This window comes from Microchirus variegatus (genome assembly GCF_963457635.1).
Source record: "Microchirus variegatus genome assembly, chromosome: 11".
NCBI classification, from domain to species: Eukaryota; Metazoa; Chordata; class Actinopteri; order Pleuronectiformes; family Soleidae; genus Microchirus; species Microchirus variegatus.
This window is the reverse complement of record NC_139812.1, coordinates 7,788,355-7,805,097: the sequence shown is the minus strand read 5'-3', so window position 1 is coordinate 7,805,097 and position 16,743 is coordinate 7,788,355.

The window sequence follows — 16,743 nt, the reverse complement described above, 5'->3', positions numbered from 1 at the left end:
TCCAAACAATGAAATAATTGCAAAATTTTACACTGAGTGTCCAGAAGTAACATTGTAAAGATGTTATGTTCACTTTTTAAGGTTTATTTCATGTGGCATGAGAAAAAAAAGGAAAATCTCCAAATGAGCTTAACTCACTCCAATGTACACATAAACATAGAAAAACAGAAAACAAGTCCAAACAATGAAATAATTGCAAAATTTTACACTGAGTGTCCAGAAGTAACATTGTAAAGATGTTATGTTCACTATTTAAGGTTTATATCATGTGGCAGGAGAAAAAATGGAAAATCTCCAAATGAGCTTAACTCACTCTAATATACACATAAACATAGAAAAACAGAAAACAAGTCCAAACAATGAGATAATTGCAACATTTTAACTGAGTGTCCAGAAGTAACATTGTAAAGATGTTATGTTCAATTTTTAAGGTTTATATCATGTGGCAGGAGAAAAAAATGGAAAATCTCCAAATGAGCTTAACTCACTCCAATGCGAAGGAAACATAGAAAAACTGAGAACAAGTCCAAACAATGAAATAATTGCAAGATTTTACACTGAGTGTCCAGGAGTAACATTGTAAAGATGTTATGTTCACTTTTTAAGGTTTATATCATGTGGCAGGAGAAAAAAATGGATAATCTCCAAATGAGCTTAACTCACTCTAATGTACACATAAACATAGAAAAACAGAAAACAAGTCCAAACAATGAAATAATTGCAAGATTTTACACTGAGTGTCCAGAAGTAACATTGTAAAGATGTTATGTTCACTTTTTAAGGTTTATATCATGTGGCAGGAGAAAAAAATGGAAAATCTCCAAATGAGCTTAACTCACTCTAATATACACACAAACATAGAAAAACAGAAAACAAGTCAAAACAATGAAATAATTGCAAGATTTTACACTGAGTGTCCAGAAGTAACATTGTAAAGATGTTATGTTCACTTTTTAAGGTTTATATCATGTGGCATGAGAAAAAAAAGGAAAATCTCCAAATGAGCTTAACTCACTCCAATGTACACATAAACATAAAAAACAGAAAACAAGTCCAAACAATGAAATAATTGCAAAATTTTACACTGAGTGTCCAGAAGTAACATTGTAAAGATGTTATGTTCACTATTTAAGGTTTATATCATGTGGCAGGAGAAAAAATGGAAAATCTCCAAATGAGCTTAACTCACTCTAATATACACAAAAACATAGAAAAACAGAAAACAAGTCCAAACAATGAAATAATTGCAAGATTTTACACTGAGTGTCCAGAAGTAACATTGTAAAGATGTTATGTTCACTTTTCAAGGTTTATATCATGTGGCAGGAGAAAAAAATGGAAAATCTCCAAATGAGCTTAACTCACTCTAATATACACATAAACATAGAAAAACAGAAAACAAGTCCAAACAATGAAATAATTGCAAAAGTTTACACTGAGTGTCCAGAAGTAACATTGTAAAGATGTTATGTTCACTTTTTAAGGTTTATATCATGTGGCAGGAGAAAAAAATGGAAAATCTCAAAATGAGCTTAACTCACTCTAATATACACATAAACATAGAAAAACAGAAAACAAGTCCAAACAATGAGGTATTTGCAACATTTTAACTGAGTGTCCAGAAGTACCATTTTAAAGATGTTATGTTCAATTTTTAAGGTTTATATCATGTGGCAGGAGAAAAAAATGGAAAATCTCCAAATGAGCTTATCTCACTCTAATATACACATAAACATAGAAAAACAGAAAACAAGTCCAAACAATGAAATAATTGCAAAAGTTTACACTGAGTGTCCAGAAGTAACATTGTAAAGATGTTATGTTCACTGTTTAAGGTTTATATCATGTGGCAGGAGAAAAAAATGGAAAATCTCCAAAGGAGCTTAACTCACTCTAATATACACATAAACATAGAAAAACAGAAAACAAGTCCAAACAATGAGATAATTGCAACATTTTAACTGAGTGTCCAGAAGTAAAATTGTCAAGATGTTATGTTCAATTTTTAAGGTTTATATCATGTGGCAGGAGAAAAAAATGGAAAATCTCCAAATGAGCTTAACTCACTCCAATGCGAAGGAAACATAGAAATACTGAGAACAAGTCCAAACAATGAAATAATTGCAACATTTTACACCGAGTGTCCAGAAACAACATTGTAAAGATGTTATGTTCACTTTTCAAGGTTTATATCATGTGGCAGGAGAAAAAAATGGAAAATCTCCAAATGAGCTTAACTCACTCTAATATACACATAAACATAGAAAAACAGAAAACAAGTCCAAACAATGAGGTAATTGCAACATTTTAACTGAGTGTCCAGAAGTACCATTTTAAAGATGTTATGTTCAATTTTTAAGGTTTATATCATGTGGCAGGAGAAAAAAATGGAAAATCTCCAAATGAGCTTATCTCACTCTAATATACACATAAACATAGAAAAACAGAAAACAAGTCCAAACAATGAAATAATTGCAAAAGTTTACACTGAGTGTCCAGAAGTAACATTGTAAAGATGTTATGTTCACTGTTTAAGGTTTATATCATGTGGCAGGAGAAAAAAATGGAAAATCTCCAAAGGAGCTTAACTCACTCTAATATACACATAAACATAGAAAAACAGAAAACAAGTCCAAACAATGAGATAATTGCAACATTTTAACTGAGTGTCCAGAAGTAAAATTGTCAAGATGTTATGTTCAATTTTTAAGGTTTATATCATGTGGCAGGAGAAAAAAATGGAAAATCTCCAAATGAGCTTAACTCACTCCAATGCGAAGGAAACATAGAAATACTGAGAACAAGTCCAAACAATGAAATAATTGCAACATTTTACACCGAGTGTCCAGAAACAACATTGTAAAGATGTTATGTTCACTTTTCAAGGTTTATATCATGTGGCAGGAGAAAAAAATGGAAAATCTCCAAATGAGCTTAACTCACTCTAATATACACATAAACATAGAAAAACAGAAAACAAGTCCAAACAATGAAATAATTGCAAAAGTTTACACTGAGTGTCCAGAAGTAACATTGTAAAGATGTTATGTTCACTTTTTAAGGTTTATATCATGTGGCAGGAGAAAAAAATGGAAAATCTCCAAATGAGCTTAACTCACTCCAATGCGAAGGAAACATAGAAAAACTGAGAACAAGTCCAAACAATGAAATAATTGCAACATTTTACGACGAGTGTCCAGAAGTAACATTGTAAAGATGTTATGTTCACTTTTCAAGGTTTATATCATGTGGCAGGAGAAAAAAATGGAAAATCTCCAAATGAGCTTAACTCACTCTAATATACACATAAACATAGAAAAACAGAAAACAAGTCCAAACAATGAAATAATTGCAAAAGTTTACACTGAGTGTCCAGAAGTAACATTGTAAAGATGTTATGTTCACTTTTTAAGGTTTATATCATGTGGCAGGAGAAAAAAATGGAAAATCTCCAAATGAGCTTAACTCACTCCAATGTACACAAAAACATAGAAAAACAGAAAACAAGTCAAAACAATGAAATAATTGCAAGATTTTACACTGAGTGTCCAGAAGTAACATTGTAAAGATGTTATGTTCACTTTTCAAGGTTTATATCATGTGGCAGGAGAAAAAAATGGAAAATCTCCAAATGAGCTTAACTCACTCTAATATACACATGAACATAGAAAAACAGAAAACAAGTCCAAACAATGAAATAATTGCAAAAGTTTACACTGAGTGTCCAGAAGTAACATTGTAAAGATGTTATGTTCACTTTTTAAGGTTTATATCATGTGGCAGGAGAAAAAAATGGAAAATCTCCAAATGAGCTTAACTCACTCCAATGCGAAGGAAACATAGGAAAACTTAGAACAAGTCAAAACAATGAAATAATTGCAAAATTTTACACTGAGTGTCCAGAAGTAACATTGTAAAGATGTTATGTTCACTTTTTAAGGTTTATTTCATGTGGCATGAGAAAAAAATGGAAAATCTCCAAATGAGCTTAACTCACTCTAATATACACATAAACATAGAAAAACAGAAAACAAGTCCAAACAATGAAATAATTGCAAAATTTTACACTGAGTGTCCAGAAGTAACATTGTAAAGATGTTATGTTCACTTTTTAAGGTTTATTTCATGTGGCATGAGAAAAAAAAGGAAAATCTCCAAATGAGCTTAACTCACTCCAATGTACACATAAACATAGAAAAACAGAAAACAAGTCCAAACAATGAAATAATTGCAAAATTTTACACTGAGTGTCCAGAAGTAACATTGTAAAGATGTTATGTTCACTATTTAAGGTTTATATCATGTGGCAGGAGAAAAAATGGAAAATCTCCAAATGAGCTTAACTCACTCTAATATACACATAAACATAGAAAAACAGAAAACAAGTCCAAACAATGAGATAATTGCAACATTTTAACTGAGTGTCCAGAAGTAACATTGTAAAGATGTTATGTTCAATTTTTAAGGTTTATATCATGTGGCAGGAGAAAAAAATGGAAAATCTCCAAATGAGCTTAACTCACTCCAATGCGAAGGAAACATAGAAAAACTGAGAACAAGTCCAAACAATGAAATAATTGCAAGATTTTACACTGAGTGTCCAGGAGTAACATTGTAAAGATGTTATGTTCACTTTTTAAGGTTTATATCATGTGGCAGGAGAAAAAAATGGATAATCTCCAAATGAGCTTAACTCACTCTAATGTACACATAAACATAGAAAAACAGAAAACAAGTCCAAACAATGAAATAATTGCAAGATTTTACACTGAGTGTCCAGAAGTAACATTGTAAAGATGTTATGTTCACTTTTTAAGGTTTATATCATGTGGCAGGAGAAAAAAATGGAAAATCTCCAAATGAGCTTAACTCACTCTAATATACACACAAACATAGAAAAACAGAAAACAAGTCAAAACAATGAAATAATTGCAAGATTTTACACTGAGTGTCCAGAAGTAACATTGTAAAGATGTTATGTTCACTTTTTAAGGTTTATATCATGTGGCATGAGAAAAAAAAGGAAAATCTCCAAATGAGCTTAACTCACTCCAATGTACACATAAACATAAAAAACAGAAAACAAGTCCAAACAATGAAATAATTGCAAAATTTTACACTGAGTGTCCAGAAGTAACATTGTAAAGATGTTATGTTCACTATTTAAGGTTTATATCATGTGGCAGGAGAAAAAATGGAAAATCTCCAAATGAGCTTAACTCACTCTAATATACACAAAAACATAGAAAAACAGAAAACAAGTCCAAACAATGAAATAATTGCAAGATTTTACACTGAGTGTCCAGAAGTAACATTGTAAAGATGTTATGTTCACTTTTCAAGGTTTATATCATGTGGCAGGAGAAAAAAATGGAAAATCTCCAAATGAGCTTAACTCACTCTAATATACACATAAACATAGAAAAACAGAAAACAAGTCCAAACAATGAAATAATTGCAAAAGTTTACACTGAGTGTCCAGAAGTAACATTGTAAAGATGTTATGTTCACTTTTTAAGGTTTATATCATGTGGCAGGAGAAAAAAATGGAAAATCTCCAAATGAGCTTAACTCACCTCCAATGCGAAGGAAACATAGGAAAACTGAGAACAAGTCAAAACAATGAAATAATTGCAAAATTTTACACTGAGTGTCCAGAAGTAACATTGTAAAGATGTTATGTTCACTTTTTAAGGTTTATTTCATGTGGCATGAGAAAAAAATGGAAAATCTCCAAATGAGCTTAACTCACTCTAATATACACATAAACATAGAAAAACAGAAAACAAGTCCAAACAATGAAATAATTGCAAAATTGTACACTGAGTGTCCAGAAGTAACATTGTAAAGATGTTATGTTCACTTTTTAAGGTTTATTTCATGTGGCAGGAGAAAAAAATGGAAAATCTCCAAATGAGCTTATCTCAGTCTAATATACACATGAACATAGAAAAACAGAAAACAAGTCAAAACAATGAAATAATTGCAAAAGTTTACACTGAGTGTCCAGAAGTAACATTGTAAATATGTTATGTTCACTTTTTAAGGTTTATTTCATGTGGCAGGAGAAAAAAATGGAAAATCTCCAAATGAGCTCATCTCAGTCTAATATACACATAAACATAGAAAAACAGAAAACAAGTCCAAACAATGAAATAATTGCAAAATTTTACACTGAGTGTCCAGAAGTAACATTGTAAAGATGTTATGTTCACTTTTTAAGGTTTATATCATGTGGCAGGAGAAAAAAATGGAAAATCTCCAAATGAGCTTAACTCACTCTAATGTACACATAAACATAGAAAAACAGAAAACAAGTCCAAACAATGAGATAATTGCAACATTTTAACTGAGTGTCCAGAAGTAACATTGTAAAGATGTTATGTTCAATTTTTAAGGTTTATATCATGTGGCAGGAGAAAAAATGGAAAATCTCCAAATGAGCTTAACTCACTCTAATATACACAAAAACATAGAAAAACAGAAAACAAGTCAAAACAATGAAATAATTGCAAGATTTTACACTGAGTGTCCAGAAGTAACATTGTAAAGATGTTATGTTCACTTTTTAAGGTTTATATCATGTGGCAGGAGAAAAAAATGGAAAATCTCCAAATGAGCTTAACTCACTCTAATGTACACATAAACATAGAAAAACAGAAAACAAGTCAAAACAATGAAATAATTGCAAAAGTTTACACTGAGTGTCCAGAAGTAACATTGCAAAGATGTTATGTTCACTTTTTAAGGTTTATTTCATGTGGCAGGAGAAAAAAATGGAAAATCTCCAAATGAGCTCATCTCAGTCTAATATACACATAAACATAGAAAAACAGAAAACAAGTCCAAACAATGAAATAATTGCAAAATTTTACACTGAGTGTCCAGAAGTAACATTGTAAAGATGTTATGTTCACTTTTTAAGGTTTATATCATGTGGCAGGAGAAAAAAATGGAAAATCTCCAAATGAGCTTAACTCACTCTAATGTACACATAAACATAGAAAATAAGAAAACAAGTCCAAACAATGAGATAATTGCAACATTTTAACTGAGTGTCCAGAAGTAACATTGTAAAGATGTTATGTTCAATTTTTAAGGTTTATATCATGTGGCAGGAGAAAAAATGGAAAATCTCCAAATGAGCTTAACTCACTCTAATATACACAAAAACATAGAAAAACAGAAAACAAGTCAAAACAATGAAATAATTGCAAGATTTTACACTGAGTGTCCAGAAGTAACATTGTAAAGATGTTATGTTCACTTTTTAAGGTTTATATCATGTGGCAGGAGAAAAAAATGGAAAATCTCCAAATGAGCTTAACTCACTCTAATGTACACATAAACATAGAAAAACAGAAAACAAGTCCAAACAATGAGATAATTGCAACATTTTAACTGAGTGTCCAGAAGTAACATTGTAAAGATGTTATGTTCAATTTTTAAGGTTTATATCATGTGGCAGGAGAAAAAAATGGAAAATCTCCAAATGAGCTTAACTCACTCCAATGCGAAGGAAACATAGAAAAACTGAGAACAAGTCCAAACAATGAAATAATTGCAAGATTTTACACTGAGTGTCCAGAAGTAACATTGTAAAGATGTTATGTTCACAATTTTAAGGTTTATATCATGTGGCAGGAGAAAAAAATGGAAAATCTCCAAATGAGCTTAACTCACTCTAATGTATACATACACATAGAAAAACAGAAAACAAGTCCAAACAATGAAATAATTGCAAAAGTTTACACTGAGTGTCCAGAAGTAACATTGTAAAGATGTTATGTTCACTTTTTAAGGTTTATATCATGTGGCAGGAGAAAAAAATGGAAAATCTCCAAATGAGCTTAACTCACTCCAATGCGAAGGAAACATAGAAAAACTGAGAACAAGTCAAAACAATGAAATAATTGCAAAATTTTACACTGAGTGTCCAGAAGTAACATTGTAAAGATGTTATGTTCACTTTTTAAGGTTTATATCATGTGGCAGGAGAAAAAAATGGAAAATCTCCAAATGAGCTTAACTCACTCTAATGTACACATAAACATAGAAAAACAGAAAACAAGTCCAAACAATTAAATAATTGCAAAAGTTTACACTGAGTGTCCAGAAGTAACATTGTAAAGATGTTATGTTCACTTTTTAAGGTTTATATCATGTGGCAGGAGAAAAAAATGGAAAATCTCCAAATGAGCTTAACTCACTCTAATATACACACAAACATAGAAAAACAGAAAACAAGTCAAAACAATGAAATAATTGCAAGATTTTACACTGAGTTTCCAGAAGTAACATTGTAAAGATGTTATGTTCACTTTTCAAGGTTTATATCATGTGGCAGGAGAAAAAAATGGAAAATCTCCAAATGAGCTTAACTCAGTCTAATATACACATAAACATAGAAAAACAGAAAAGAAGTCCAAACAATGAAATAATTGCAAGATTTTACACTGAGTGTCCAGAAGTCACATTGTAAAGATGTTATGTTCACTTTTCAAGGTTTATATCATGTGGCAGGAGAAAAAAATGGAAAATCTCCAAATGAGCTTAACTCACTCTAATATACACATAAACATAGAAAAACAGAAAACAAGTCCAAACAATGAGATAATTGCAACATTTTAACTGAGTGTCCAGAAGTACCATTTTAAAGATGTTATGTTCAATTTTTAAGGTTTATATCATGTGGCAGGAGAAAAAATGGAAAATCTCCAAATGAGCTTAACTCACTCTAATATACACATAAACATAGAAAAACAGAAAACAAGTCCAAACAATGAAATAATTGCAAAAGTTTACACTGAGTGTCCAGAAGTAACATTGTAAAGATGTTATGTTCACTGTTTAAGGTTTATATCATGTGGCAGGAGAAAAAAATGGAAAATCTCCAAATGAGCTTAACTCACTCTAATGTACACATAAACATAGAAAAACAGAAAACAAGTCCAAACAATGAAATAATTGCAAGATTTTACACTGAGTGTCCAGAAGTAACATTGTAAAGATGTTATGTTCACTTTTTAAGGTTTATATCATGTGGCAGGAGAAAAAAATGGAAAATCTCCAAAAGAGTGTGTGTGTGTGTGTATATATATTATATCTCTAATATACACACAAACATAGAAAAACAGAAAACAAGTCAAAACAATGAAATAATTGCAAGATTTTACACTGAGTTTCCAGAAGTAACATTGTAAAGATGTTATGTTCACTTTTCAAGGTTTATATCATGTGGCAGGAGAAAAAAATGGAAAATCTCCAAATGAGCTTATCTCACTCTAATATACACATGAACATAGAAAAACAGAAAACAAGTCAAAACAATGAAATAATTGCAAAAGTTTACACTGAGTGTCCAGAAGAAACATTGTAAATATGTTATGTTCACTTTTTAAGGTTTATTTCATGTGGCAGGAGAAAAAAATGGAAAATCTGCAAATGAGCTTAACTCAGTCTAATATACACATAAACATAGAAAAACAGAAAACAAGTCCAAACAATGAAATAATTGCAAAATTTTACACTGAGTGTCCAGAAGTAACATTGTAAGGATGTTATGTTCACTTTTTAAGGTTTATATCATGTGGCAGGAGAAAAAAATGGAAAATCTCCAAATGAGCTTAACTCACTCTAATGTACACATAAACATAGAAAAACAGAAAACAAGTCCAAACAATGAGATAATTGCAACATTTTAACTGAATGTCCAGAAGTAACATTGTAAAGATGTTATGTTCAATTTTTAAGGTTTATATCATGTGGCAGGAGAAAAAATGGAAAATCTCCAAATGAGCTTAACTCACTCTAATATACACAAAAACATAGAAAAACAGAAAACAAGTCAAAACAATGAAATAATTGCAAGATTTTACACTGAGTGTCCAGAAGTAACATTGTAAAGATGTTATGTTCACTTTTTAAGGTTTATATCATGTGGCAGGAGAAAAAAATGGAAAATCTCCAAATGAGCTTAACTCACTCTAATGTACACATAAACATAGAAAAACAGAAAACAAGTCAAAACAATGAAATAATTGCAAAAGTTTACACTGAGTGTCCAGAAGTAACATTGCAAAGATGTTATGTTCACTTTTTAAGGTTTATTTCATGTGGCAGGAGAAAAAAATGGAAAATCTCCAAATGAGCTCATCTCAGTCTAATATACACATAAACATAGAAAAACAGAAAACAAGTCCAAACAATGAAATAATTGCAAAATTTTACACTGAGTGTCCAGAAGTAACATTGTAAAGATGTTATGTTCACTTTTTAAGGTTTATATCATGTGGCAGGAGAAAAAAATGGAAAATCTCCAAATGAGCTTAACTCACTCTAATGTACACATAAACATAGAAAAACAGAAAACAAGTCCAAACAATGAGATAATTGCAACATTTTAACTGAGTGTCCAGAAGTAACATTGTAAAGATGTTATGTTCAATTTTTAAGGTTTATATCATGTGGCAGGAGAAAAAATGGAAAATCTCCAAATGAGCTTAACTCACTCTAATATACACAAAAACATAGAAAAACAGAAAACAAGTCAAAACAATGAAATAATTGCAAGATTTTACACTGAGTGTCCAGAAGTAACATTGTAAAGATGTTATGTTCACTTTTTAAGGTTTATATCATGTGGCAGGAGAAAAAAATGGAAAATCTCCAAATGAGCTTAACTCACTCTAATGTACACATAAACATAGAAAAACAGAAAACAAGTCCAAACAATGAGATAATTGCAACATTTTAACTGAGTGTCCAGAAGTAACATTGTAAAGATGTTATGTTCAATTTTTAAGGTTTATATCATGTGGCAGGAGAAAAAAATGGAAAATCTCCAAATGAGCTTAACTCACTCCAATGCGAAGGAAACATAGAAAAACTGAGAACAAGTCCAAACAATGAAATAATTGCAAGATTTTACACTGAGTGTCCAGAAGTAACATTGTAAAGATGTTATGTTCACAATTTTAAGGTTTATATCATGTGGCAGGAGAAAAAAATGGAAAATCTCCAAATGAGCTTAACTCACTCTAATGTATACATACACATAGAAAAACAGAAAACAAGTCCAAACAATGAAATAATTGCAAAATTTTACACTGAGTGTCCAGAAGTAACATTGTAAAGATGTTATGTTCACTTTTTAAGGTTTATTTCATGTGGCATGAGAAAAAAATGGAAAATCTCCAAATGAGCTTAACTCACTCTAATATACACATAAACATAGAAAAACAGAAAACAAGTCCAAACAATGAAATAATTGCAAAATTGTACACTGAGTGTCCAGAAGTAACATTGTAAAGATGTTATGTTCACTTTTTAAGGTTTATTTCATGTGGCAGGAGAAAAAAATGGAAAATCTCCAAATGAGCTTATCTCAGTCTAATATACACATGAACATAGAAAAACAGAAAACAAGTCAAAACAATGAAATAATTGCAAAAGTTTACACTGAGTGTCCAGAAGTAACATTGTAAATATGTTATGTTCACTTTTTAAGGTTTATTTCATGTGGCAGGAGAAAAAAATGGAAAATCTCCAAATGAGCTCATCTCAGTCTAATATACACATAAACATAGAAAAACAGAAAACAAGTCCAAACAATGAAATAATTGCAAAATTTTACACTGAGTGTCCAGAAGTAACATTGTAAAGATGTTATGTTCACTTTTTAAGGTTTATATCATGTGGCAGGAGAAAAAAATGGAAAATCTCCAAATGAGCTTAACTCACTCTAATGTACACATAAACATAGAAAAACAGAAAACAAGTCCAAACAATGAGATAATTGCAACATTTTAACTGAGTGTCCAGAAGTAACATTGTAAAGATGTTATGTTCAATTTTTAAGGTTTATATCATGTGGCAGGAGAAAAAATGGAAAATCTCCAAATGAGCTTAACTCACTCTAATATACACAAAAACATAGAAAAACAGAAAACAAGTCAAAACAATGAAATAATTGCAAGATTTTACACTGAGTGTCCAGAAGTAACATTGTAAAGATGTTATGTTCACTTTTTAAGGTTTATATCATGTGGCAGGAGAAAAAAATGGAAAATCTCCAAATGAGCTTAACTCACTCTAATGTACACATAAACATAGAAAAACAGAAAACAAGTCAAAACAATGAAATAATTGCAAAAGTTTACACTGAGTGTCCAGAAGTAACATTGCAAAGATGTTATGTTCACTTTTTAAGGTTTATTTCATGTGGCAGGAGAAAAAAATGGAAAATCTCCAAATGAGCTCATCTCAGTCTAATATACACATAAACATAGAAAAACAGAAAACAAGTCCAAACAATGAAATAATTGCAAAATTTTACACTGAGTGTCCAGAAGTAACATTGTAAAGATGTTATGTTCACTTTTTAAGGTTTATATCATGTGGCAGGAGAAAAAAATGGAAAATCTCCAAATGAGCTTAACTCACTCTAATGTACACATAAACATAGAAAATAAGAAAACAAGTCCAAACAATGAGATAATTGCAACATTTTAACTGAGTGTCCAGAAGTAACATTGTAAAGATGTTATGTTCAATTTTTAAGGTTTATATCATGTGGCAGGAGAAAAAATGGAAAATCTCCAAATGAGCTTAACTCACTCTAATATACACAAAAACATAGAAAAACAGAAAACAAGTCAAAACAATGAAATAATTGCAAGATTTTACACTGAGTGTCCAGAAGTAACATTGTAAAGATGTTATGTTCACTTTTTAAGGTTTATATCATGTGGCAGGAGAAAAAAATGGAAAATCTCCAAATGAGCTTAACTCACTCTAATGTACACATAAACATAGAAAAACAGAAAACAAGTCCAAACAATGAGATAATTGCAACATTTTAACTGAGTGTCCAGAAGTAACATTGTAAAGATGTTATGTTCAATTTTTAAGGTTTATATCATGTGGCAGGAGAAAAAAATGGAAAATCTCCAAATGAGCTTAACTCACTCCAATGCGAAGGAAACATAGAAAAACTGAGAACAAGTCCAAACAATGAAATAATTGCAAGATTTTACACTGAGTGTCCAGAAGTAACATTGTAAAGATGTTATGTTGACAATTTTAAGGTTTATATCATGTGGCAGGAGAAAAAAATGGAAAATCTCCAAATGAGCTTAACTCACTCTAATGTATACATACACATAGAAAAACAGAAAACAAGTCCAAACAATGAAATAATTGCAAAAGTTTACACTGAGTGTCCAGAAGTAACATTGTAAAGATGTTATGTTCACTTTTTAAGGTTTATATCATGTGGCAGGAGAAAAAAATGGAAAATCTCCAAATGAGCTTAACTCACTCCAATGCGAAGGAAACATAGAAAAACTGAGAACAAGTCAAAACAATGAAATAATTGCAAAATTTTACACTGAGTGTCCAGAAGTAACATTGTAAAGATGTTATGTTCACTTTTTAAGGTTTATATCATGTGGCAGGAGAAAAAAATGGAAAATCTCCAAATGAGCTTAACTCACTCTAATGTACACATAAACATAGAAAAACAGAAAACAAGTCCAAACAATTAAATAATTGCAAAAGTTTACACTGAGTGTCCAGAAGTAACATTGTAAAGATGTTATGTTCACTTTTTAAGGTTTATATCATGTGGCAGGAGAAAAAAATGGAAAATCTCCAAATGAGCTTAACTCACTCTAATATACACACAAACATAGAAAAACAGAAAACAAGTCAAAACAATGAAATAATTGCAAGATTTTACACTGAGTTTCCAGAAGTAACATTGTAAAGATGTTATGTTCACTTTTCAAGGTTTATATCATGTGGCAGGAGAAAAAAATGGAAAATCTCCAAATGAGCTTAACTCAGTCTAATATACACATAAACATAGAAAAACAGAAAAGAAGTCCAAACAATGAAATAATTGCAAGATTTTACACTGAGTGTCCAGAAGTCACATTGTAAAGATGTTATGTTCACTTTTCAAGGTTTATATCATGTGGCAGGAGAAAAAAATGGAAAATCTCCAAATGAGCTTAACTCACTCTAATATACACATAAACATAGAAAAACAGAAAACAAGTCCAAACAATGAGATAATTGCAACATTTTAACTGAGTGTCCAGAAGTACCATTTTAAAGATGTTATGTTCAATTTTTAAGGTTTATATCATGTGGCAGGAGAAAAAATGGAAAATCTCCAAATGAGCTTAACTCACTCTAATATACACATAAACATAGAAAAACAGAAAACAAGTCCAAACAATGAAATAATTGCAAAAGTTTACACTGAGTGTCCAGAAGTAACATTGTAAAGATGTTATGTTCACTGTTTAAGGTTTATATCATGTGGCAGGAGAAAAAAATGGAAAATCTCCAAATGAGCTTAACTCACTCTAATGTACACATAAACATAGAAAAACAGAAAACAAGTCCAAACAATGAAATAATTGCAAGATTTTACACTGAGTGTCCAGAAGTAACATTGTAAAGATGTTATGTTCACTTTTTAAGGTTTATATCATGTGGCAGGAGAAAAAAATGGAAAATCTCCAAAAGAGTGTGTGTGTGTGTGTATATATATTATATCTCTAATATACACACAAACATAGAAAAACAGAAAACAAGTCAAAACAATGAAATAATTGCAAGATTTTACACTGAGTTTCCAGAAGTAACATTGTAAAGATGTTATGTTCACTTTTCAAGGTTTATATCATGTGGCAGGAGAAAAAAATGGAAAATCTCCAAATGAGCTTATCTCACTCTAATATACACATGAACATAGAAAAACAGAAAACAAGTCAAAACAATGAAATAATTGCAAAAGTTTACACTGAGTGTCCAGAAGAAACATTGTAAATATGTTATGTTCACTTTTTAAGGTTTATTTCATGTGGCAGGAGAAAAAAATGGAAAATCTGCAAATGAGCTTAACTCAGTCTAATATACACATAAACATAGAAAAACAGAAAACAAGTCCAAACAATGAAATAATTGCAAAATTTTACACTGAGTGTCCAGAAGTAACATTGTAAGGATGTTATGTTCACTTTTTAAGGTTTATATCATGTGGCAGGAGAAAAAAATGGAAAATCTCCAAATGAGCTTAACTCACTCTAATGTACACATAAACATAGAAAAACAGAAAACAAGTCCAAACAATGAGATAATTGCAACATTTTAACTGAATGTCCAGAAGTAACATTGTAAAGATGTTATGTTCAATTTTTAAGGTTTATATCATGTGGCAGGAGAAAAAATGGAAAATCTCCAAATGAGCTTAACTCACTCTAATATACACAAAAACATAGAAAAACAGAAAACAAGTCAAAACAATGAAATAATTGCAAGATTTTACACTGAGTGTCCAGAAGTAACATTGTAAAGATGTTATGTTCACTTTTTAAGGTTTATATCATGTGGCAGGAGAAAAAAATGGAAAATCTCCAAATGAGCTTAACTCACTCTAATGTACACATAAACATAGAAAAACAGAAAACAAGTCAAAACAATGAAATAATTGCAAAAGTTTACACTGAGTGTCCAGAAGTAACATTGCAAAGATGTTATGTTCACTTTTTAAGGTTTATTTCATGTGGCAGGAGAAAAAAATGGAAAATCTCCAAATGAGCTCATCTCAGTCTAATATACACATAAACATAGAAAAACAGAAAACAAGTCCAAACAATGAAATAATTGCAAAATTTTACACTGAGTGTCCAGAAGTAACATTGTAAAGATGTTATGTTCACTTTTTAAGGTTTATATCATGTGGCAGGAGAAAAAAATGGAAAATCTCCAAATGAGCTTAACTCACTCTAATGTACACATAAACATAGAAAAACAGAAAACAAGTCCAAACAATGAGATAATTGCAACATTTTAACTGAGTGTCCAGAAGTAACATTGTAAAGATGTTATGTTCAATTTTTAAGGTTTATATCATGTGGCAGGAGAAAAAATGGAAAATCTCCAAATGAGCTTAACTCACTCTAATATACACAAAAACATAGAAAAACAGAAAACAAGTCAAAACAATGAAATAATTGCAAGATTTTACACTGAGTGTCCAGAAGTAACATTGTAAAGATGTTATGTTCACTTTTTAAGGTTTATATCATGTGGCAGGAGAAAAAAATGGAAAATCTCCAAATGAGCTTAACTCACTCTAATGTACACATAAACATAGAAAAACAGAAAACAAGTCCAAACAATGAGATAATTGCAACATTTTAACTGAGTGTCCAGAAGTAACATTGTAAAGATGTTATGTTCAATTTTTAAGGTTTATATCATGTGGCAGGAGAAAAAAATGGAAAATCTCCAAATGAGCTTAACTCACTCCAATGCGAAGGAAACATAGAAAAACTGAGAACAAGTCCAAACAATGAAATAATTGCAAGATTTTACACTGAGTGTCCAGAAGTAACATTGTAAAGATGTTATGTTCACAATTTTAAGGTTTATATCATGTGGCAGGAGAAAAAAATGGAAAATCTCCAAATGAGCTTAACTCACTCTAATGTATACATACACATAGAAAAACAGAAAACAAGTCCAAACAATGAAATAATTGCAAAAGTTTACACTGAGTGTCCAGAAGTAACATTGTAAAGATGTTATGTTCACTTTTTAAGGTTTATATCATGTGGCAGGAGAAAAAAATGGAAAATCTCCAAATGAGCTTAACTCACTCCAATGCGAAGGAAACATAGAAAAACTGAGAACAAGTCAAAACAATGAAATAATTGCAAAATTTTA